We start from the raw sequence: 9,575 nt of genomic DNA, 5'->3' as shown, positions 1-9,575 counted from the left end.
TTTGATAGTGTTTCGAGAGAAACTATGGGGAAGATCATGAGACATTATGGAATACCAGAGGAGTTTGTGAGGGTCATTATGAACATGCATGAGGACACATTTTGTAAAGTGATGGTTGATGGTTGTCTGAGTGATTCGTTTGAAGTCAAGTCCGGAGTAATTCAAGGTGGTGTTCTATCGCCTTTACTATTTATATTGGTCATTGATTACATTATGAAACGCGTTGGAACAGAAACCGGTGCAGGTATACTTTGGGGAGAGAACAGGAAACTTTTGGATTTAGATTATGCAGATGATATAGTTTTGATTTGTGATGGGCCAGAAGAGATGCAGAGAGTGTTGGACTGTTTGGTGAGTGAAGGTCGCAAGGTGGGTTTGGTTATTAATTGTGGAAAAACTGAAATAATCAATATGAATATGGAAAATGCGCAGGAATGTGTAATTGGAGGTATGGTTGTAAAGCAAGTTGATAGGTTTAAATATTTAGGTACTTATTTAGCCAAGGATGGTTCTTTTAACTTTGAATTCGAGGGAAGGTTAAAGAAGGCTAATCAGGCAATGGGAATGCTTAAAAATATTTGGAATAATAACAATTTTTCTGTGCATACAAAAATCAAACTTTATAAGGTAATGGTTAGGAGTATCTTAATTTATGGACACGAGTCTTGGTACAGCACAGTGACTGTGGAAAATAAATTCTTGGTGTTTGAAAACAAAGCACTTAGAAGAATATTAGGAGTTAAGTGGTGGGAAAGGATACCAAATAGTAGAATTAGAGAAATAACGGGAGTGCAGCCGGTCGATGAATATGTTAGGTTCTCACGATGGAAGTGGCTAGGACATGTGTATAGGAGACAGGGAATAGTACGAGGTACACCAGGGTGGGTGGCACTTGGTAGGAGAGGTAGAGGAAGGCCAAAAGAGACGTGGGTGAGGAAAATGAGACGGGAAGCTGGAGATGAGTGTTGGGGAGATCTTGAGGAGTTAGCACAAGATAGGATGTGGTAGTGTGAGTTCATCGAGGCCCTATGCATCCCCGAGGGTGCCACAGGAAATGATTGATTGATTGTGTGTGTGTGTGTGTGTGAGAGAGAGAGAGAGAGAGAGAGAGAGAGAGAGAGAGAGAGAGAGAGAGAGAGAGAGAGAGAGAGAGAGAGAGAGAGAGAGAGAGAGAGAGAGAGAGAGAGAGAGAGATTTAACAACGCAATTCATAGTAACAGTGTAATTCTAATTCAACTTAGAAAGGTGAGCGTATCTAAGTGAATGATTATATTATTTCTTATAGATACTGATGTAAGGTGATGTGATCTGAGGCAATGTGATGTGATAAGATGTGATGTGATGTTAGGTGGGGACGTAATGTGGTGTAATGTGATGTGATGTTAGGTGAGGACGTAATGTGATGTAATGTTAGGTAAGGACGTAACGTGATGTGATGATAGGTAAGGATGTAATGTGATGTAATATTTGGTAAGGATGTAATGTGGTGTGAAGTGTAATTGTGATGTGATGATAGGTGAGGATGTAATGTGAAGTGTAATGTGATGTGATGTGTAATGTTAGCTGAGGATGTAATGTGATGTGATGTGTAATGTCATGTGATAATATAATGTGATGTGAGGTGACGGTAGGGGAGAGAAATTTGTGATTAAAGTCATGTAATATTTTGTCCACCCTCTACTCTACACATACAGGGTGGTCCATAAATATTGCCCTACTAGAAACTCACTTTGCCGTATCATGTGTTGCGGGGAAGGATCAGTCTGCTGGTATGGGCGGGGTGTGGCAGGGGGAATAGGGAGATTAAGTCAGTCGGTGTGAGCAAGGGTGTGGTAGTGGGAACAAGGAAGCTAAGTCTGCTGGTGTGGGCGAGGGTGTGGTAAGTGGGAATAGAGGTTAAGTCTGCTGGTGTGGGCGAAGCTGTGGCGGTGGGAATAGGGAGGTTATGTCTGCTGGTGTGGGCGAGGGTGTGGCAGTGGGAGTGGGAAATGAATAAAATAATGCAAGGTAGATACTGATAACGCTAAGCAGACCCCGCAACACACGAGAAATTGCACGGAGGAGCGGAAGTGGAGCATTACAGTATATAAACAAACTTAAGGTATTGCGTTATATGTGAAATTAAATTGTAGCGTTACTCTAAAAATATCTATGATCTTCTTTCCGTTATAGGCAGTGTGTTGAAATCAAAGTAGGAAGGGAGGTGAGGTTACATAATAAACTGTAATTCAGAGTAAAACGTGCTATACTGTGTTTACTCAAACTTGGCCCAATTTCCGTCCCTTTTCAGCTATTTCACACCAGTCAGTGGCATGAAAAAGACATTACTAAAACTCTACATCCTTTCCATAGCACTTTTTCTTGGCTTGCATCATACGCAAGTGTTAAGTTATCGATAGTTCAGATTTCGAGATGGAAAGACGGTAATTTAAGGCCAAATATGTGGGGGGGAGGGGAAAGTAGAGTCAAACTGAATGATTCGTATCAGATATTGGTGGTGTTATAAGGGTAGACGTGTGTGTGTGTGTGTGTGTGTGTGTGTGTGTGTGTGTGTGTGTGTGTGTGTGTGTGTGTGTGTTACCCTTAAATGATTGTTTTACTCCTTGGATGTGAGATAGTGGTTAAAAACCGAAATTTGGGGTAAAAATCAGTCTACTTTGTAATCAAGAATGTGTGTTTTTGAACCAATGTATGTATGTGATTGTGTTACTCTTAGTATACGGTATGTGATTACCTCCGCCAACGAAGTTGGAGGAGATTATGTATGCACCAATGTTTGTCCGTCTGCTTGTTTGTTTGCCCACACGATATTTCGAAAACTTCTCAATGAATTTCAATTAAATTTTGTGAAAAGATGGGCCATGGACCAAGAAAGAATTGATTAAATTTGGGGGCTGATCCGGATCCTGCAATAGCATTGGCGGAGATATGCGCTCTCTGAATGCATTCTATTTGTGACTGCGTTATTCAATATACAGTATGTGATTGTCTTACTCTTAAAATATATGTGATTGTGTTACTCTATGTGACTGTTACTCTTCTGTGTTACTATTACGGCCGGTGAAGTAAGTCAGGGTGACGGTATGAGGAGTATAAGTAGAGTGTGTACTAATGCCAAGGCTTGATAACAGTGTGTGTGTGAGTGTCTGGTTATCAGTGACTAATACGCAGCTCTGATAGACACACAGATAACGCACACACACATACCTACACATACATGGCCAGCTTCACACACACATATACCTGCACATACAGGACCACCTTTATACACACCTACACATTTATGGCCAGGTTCACACACACACACACACACACACACACACACCTACATGGCCAGCTTCACACACATACCTACACATACATGGCAAACTTCGCATACACACATACCTACACATACATGGCTAGCTTCACATACACGACCAGCTACACACACACACACACACACACAAACGTACACACACACACACACACACACGTATGCATACAAGGTACTTTAGACTCCGGCAAGCAGGTATGTATGATTAGACAGAAAATCAGAAACTTACACACACACACACACAAAGACACACACACACACACACACACAGAATCACCAATGCATAAAAAAAAAAAAATCCATTAATCGTTTTATGTATCAATACAGCTTTACAAACCGAACAAGGCATTTCCAGATAATCATATTTAACACAAACTCTAGGCAGCCTTTGGTATTTCAGAACGGCGAACACACACACACACACACACACACACACACACACACACACACACACACACACACACACATACCCAGCTGGCGAGATAGGTCCCCATAACATAACAAACCACATAAAGAGTGAAAGGAACCTCTGGGACAATCACGCTGGACCTCTGGCTTACCTGCTGTCGATGGGTCTGCTCGGCCAGTGTGTGTGTGTGTGTGTGTGTGTGTGTGTGTGCGCGCGCGCGCGCGCGTGTACTTACAGCTTAACACTGTGGAATGTAGAATCCTAAATAATTATGCATACCCTTTAGAAGTGTACGATTAATGTCTGTAAATGTAAAATAAATAAATAAATAAATAAATAAAGGGTCATTTACGCTTTCGCACTCACAACCCAGGCGAATCAAGCATATCATTTACAGCTGTTCTATAAATGACCGTAAAAATAAAAAGTTAATAGTTCGTTTACATTTTCGCACTCTCTGTTTTAAAGATCGCCAGTGTAAAGAAAATGGGGTACAGTTCTTACCGGGAGCCGTTTGACCGTAAATATAATAAATACATAACTAAATCATTCAATAAGCACGAAAATAAATAAGTAAATAATGAAATAAAATAACTGTTTACATTTTCGCACCCACAAGTTTAAGGATCGACAGTATAAAGAAAATGGGGTACTTATCGGGAAGGAATTTGAAGGGGGTACTTACCGAAAGGCGTTTGAAGCGGGAGGGCAGATTGATTACCCAGCAGTTCGTCTATTTCAAATCCAGCCAAAATTTCTCGTCGTCTCTCCACCTCGACTGCTTATCTGTAACAAAGAGATTACACGTTAGAGTATGATGCTAGTCACGAAGATGTTACGTGGAAATGATGTCGAGTCGTGGTAGTCTTATTCTGCCACTGAGTTGTAATAAAAAATAACTACTACAATATGGTGCTAGTCACAAAGAAGTGCCGTCCTGTAATAAGATATACACACTAGTATCAATCCCACTGCGTCTACGTCACATTTTTGACATGTCCGCCACTTTCCTCCCTTCCGTTTAAAAAGTAAAACAAAGTAAAATATAAATCTTTCCAGTAAATCATAACAAGTTTCTCTCAGCTTAGGAATATCAGAGAGAATCATGTATGGCCAGAGAAACATACCAAGCCTCTCTCAGCTTGGGAATATCAAAGAGAATCATGTATGGCCAGAGAAACATACCAAGCCTCTCTCAGCTTGGGAATATCAGAGAGAATCATGTACTGTATGGCCAGAGAAACATACCAAGCCTCTCTCAGCTTGGGAATATCAAGAGAATCATTTATGGCCAAAGAAACATATCAAGCCTCTCTCAGCTCAGGAATATTTGCCAGCAGAGGAAAGCGATTAGCAGATGAGGCGAAATAAGCGAATTTTTGTCATACGAGTAAACATTCTATATCTCGGCGTAGGAGGCTTCGTAACACCTCTTCTTTAGCGATTTATTTTACATTACACCTCGTTATTTTCCTGCATGTTCTGAATAACGTAAAAGAGGGTACTTATAACACACACACACACACACACACACACACACACACACACAAATGGGTGGACATGAACGTATCGGGTGTCTAACAGGTGATCCCGGACCTCTCACTCTTCCCCCCCCCCCACCCGTCATGTACACCTATGTATACCTTGTCATGTACACCCCATATATATAGTCACGTTCACATCTATGTATAGCCTTATGTCGTTATATAAAATTTCTATGTATACCAGTCATGTGTATACTTTCATGCATAACACCGACATGTACACCTATGTATACCGTTACCTAGTTAAGTAGGCTTCTGTTTATACCGTCATGTGCACCTTTATGTATACCCTTAGGTCATGTAAACTTCTAAACATACCCATCCTGTACACCTCTTTGTACACTCATGTAAACCCGTGTGTACCCCGTCATGTACCTCGTTATGTAGACTTCTATGTATACCTTGTCATGTAGGCTACACCTTTATGTATACCCTTGGGTCACGTAAACTTCTATGTATACCCATCGTGTACACCTCTATGTACACTCATGTAAACCTGTGTGTACCCCGTTATGTGCACCACCTTGCCTACCCACGCGTCATGTGTGTATACTATCCAGGTAAACCGCTTCCCCAGACGATTTTTTTTTTTTTTTTTTTTTGCTTAACCCCATCACCACCACGACACTTTCTTAGTTTCTCACAATCTCTAACCCCTTGACTCTATCTCTGTTCTTACTATCTCTAAATCTATCTCTATTCTGGCGGAGGGGGACCGAGGATGAGATGGGATGATTGATGAGAGGCAGGGGGGGTGGGGGTGGGAGCTGAGTGAGAGAAGGCAGCCAAATGGTAGAGAACAAGGTGACATGGAGGCGATTTGTTTGTGGCCACCCCTTATGGCTTTACGGTGTTTAGATAAATAAATGGATTCATGAGGGAAAAAAACACTATACTCTTCTCACCTCAACCTGACCTAAAACTGCCATCTTTCCAGCTTCAGTGTAAGCTAACACTAGAATATGATGCTAGTCACGAAGAAGCGTACGGATGGATGGAAAGCTGTAGTGTTGTGTTCTGCCACTGAGCCACGTGAAGTAATTGGAAAAGGACGAGAATTTGGGACAATTTTAGGTGAAGGAACAATACACTACCAAACTTTGTGTAACGCGGTCTGTGTGTGTGTGTGTGTGTGTGTGTGTGTGTGTGTGTGTGTGTGTGTGTGTGTGTGTGTGTGTGAAGACTGTAACAACGTATTGTGTATGACAAAACGTAAAATCATTACGACAACGCAAACTCCAAATCCTAACCTAACATTTCTACTTGCAGTACTGTTAGCGGAAAAAATGAACATGGAAAGATGACTAAGGTACAAAATATTTCCTAACCCGTGTGTATGTGTGGGAAATTTGTACTAATGCATTATGTAACACACCTAAAAAAACAACAACAAAATTCAAGACCTTAACACAGCGTACATTGACTGCGATGTGTCAAAATAATAATGATAACAGATGACTACGACTCCAAAAATTTTGTGTAATTGTGAGATGTATATAAGAACGTATTATGTATCACGACACTATTATTATTATTATTATTATTATTATTACTACTACTACTACTACTACTAAACAACTACTATTTTCATGCTTGCGGAAGTTATAATGACGGAAATATGACTACGATACAAAATATCCTGTAACCGGTGACTGTGAGTGTGGGAAGTCTGTACCAACGCCCCGATATCATGTCTCTTATCTCGTTATCGCGGCTGTACTCCACGCTCCCTATCTCGCTGATAAAACACGCTCTTCCCACCACGCGCCCCTCAGTCTCCACCCGGCCCCAGAGGAAACCACACTCCAGTTTTCTTTTAATACTCGTGCAAAATTCATCTTTCCCGCCATTTTTGCTCCGTGACGTCATCAAACAAGTGGAATACGGTAAGTTAAAGTCCTTTTTTTTTTTTTTTCCCCTTGTAATATTCGTGCGAAGCTTATTTATTTCCCGCTGTTCCTACCCATGACGTCATCAGCGAAAAACGGTAAGTGAGCGTCTACTTTTTAAAAAATAATCGTGCAAAGTATATTTTTCCCGCCATTTTTAGCCTTTGACGTCATCAAAACAAGTGAAACACGATAGGTGTCTTTTTTTTTTTTTATTATTTTTTATTTTTTGCGAATTACTTAAGGTACTGGCGGTTGAGCTCGGGTCGAAAAGGGGAGGCGTTGCTCAATCGGTAGAGAGGTGGCCTGCAGTTCTAACGGACCCAGGTTCAAATCCCGACTGGGGCAGGGAACAGTTTAAGGATTTGAATTTCATTAAATCAGGCTTTACTGATCTACCAGAAGGCCCGCTGACATGTCGTAAAAATACTCCCGCTAATACCAATACACCAGTCCTGTATGAGACAGCCCTAGCATGTATTCAATATGGACGGTGGGTGTTAGCGCCGAAGTGGTGACATGTAGAGGTGTATGGTATGTAGGAGGACTGCTGGACCTTGATAGCAGGCTGTGAAGCCTATGTCCAGCGTCGGGGGAAAAAAAAAAAGTGGTGCAGGTGCGGACGAGAGAGAGAGAGAGAGACAAGGATTTCGTTCAGTAAAAAAAAAAAAAAAAAAAAAAAAAAAAACGCGACTTTTGGACACGATAGAGGTGGTTAAGTATAATTCATAGCTCACAATCACATACACTACCCATGATCCGTCCACTCACACTTACACCCTAGCACGACACCCTATATACACTACCCATGATCCCTCCACTCACACTTACACCCTAGCACCACACCCTAGCATACATCCTGAGCAATGTCGAGAGAGGTGAGCTTCTTACGTTCCTCCTAAGTAGTGGTTTGGTGATTAAATATTTCAACAAGACAACGTAATTTCTTCTACTTCTTCTTCTCCTCCTCCTCCTCCTCCATCATCATCAACAATCATCATTCATCATCATCTCCATCAGTTACCATTATCTTCTTCATCAATCATCATTATCTTCAACAATCATCATCATCATCTTCATCAGTCATCATTATCTTTTCCATTAATCACAATCATCTTCATCAGTCATCATCATCTTCTCCTTCATCAATCATCATCATCATCTTCATCAGTCATCATTATCTTCTTCATCAATCATCATCATCATCATCTTCATCAGTCATCATTATCTTCATCAATCATCATCATCATCATCTCTTGCATCAAAAATCATCTCCTTCATCAATCATTATCTTCTTCATCAATCATCATTAACTTCTTCTTGCTGCCTCCAGACGATTTCCTTCAGCTCTGGATAGCCTTTTCGATGTAGGGAGGGTTGATCCAGCTTTCATTCACCTCTTCTCTCCAAGATGTCTCCCCCACCTCAATACAAATCGTCTGCAGACAGCAATGGTCCTCCTACTTACACCCCAGCACGACACACACACATCTAAGGCTGTGTGTGTGTGTGTGTGTGTGTGTAATTCACCGGGTCGGTCAGGATCACTTGATGGTCGTGATCGTCAGCTTTTACCCTCCCGGAAGGGAGCTGAGAGTTCATATAGTCCGATCTAAGGGCAAGACTGTGACCTTCACACACGCACACACCCGTCCCCTTGCTCAAGGGGGACAGTAACCACCCAATTCGTCAGTGAAACTTTTCGCAACCTGAGCGAGGAGCGAACTCCCGTCCACCAGTTGGCAAGCGAGAGCGTTACCACTGCACCAGCGAGCGGTGTGTGTGTGTGTGTGTGTGTGTGTGTTCTTACCTAATTGTTCTTACCTAATTGTATCTTTACAGGAATGAGTCAAGGTCGTACTGTCCCGTGTCTTAGACCATATTTATCGTACATGTCCTTAAATTTGTGAATTGTTTTGGCACACACTATTTCATTCGGTAGTGCATTCCATTGATCAATTGCTCTGTTTGGGAAACTGAATTTCCTTACGTCTTTATCACCTCTCTTCTTATGCAGTTTTTTGCAGTGTCCTCTTGCTGATGCTTCTCCATATGTTAAGTAATCATTTATGTCTATTTTCTCCTTTCCTGATATGCACTTATATAGCATTATCATGTCACCTCTTTTCCTTCTCTCCTGTAGTGTTGGTAGATTCAGTTTATTTAGTCTTTCTTCGTAGCTTAGGTCCCTTAAGCTTGGTATCCATCTTGTAGCGGCCCTTTGAACTTTTTCAATCTTGTCTATATGCTTTTTGAGATGAGGACTCCAGACTATTGATGCATATTCCAGGGTTGGTCTAATGAATGATGTTACTATCCTTCTTGGCATGTCTTCATTTATGTATGTGAATGCTATTCTCATATTTGCAAGCAGTGTATACATGTTCCGTACCTTCTCGCTGATGTGGTCAGCCGGA

This window comes from Coenobita brevimanus, chromosome 39 (genome assembly GCF_032717465.1).
Source record: "Coenobita brevimanus isolate Jiangsu-jjx chromosome 39, ASM3271746v2, whole genome shotgun sequence".
Classification (NCBI taxonomy): domain Eukaryota; kingdom Metazoa; phylum Arthropoda; class Malacostraca; order Decapoda; family Coenobitidae; genus Coenobita; species Coenobita brevimanus.
The sequence above is the reverse complement of the archived record's forward strand: the minus strand, read 5'-3'. Positions refer to the sequence as shown.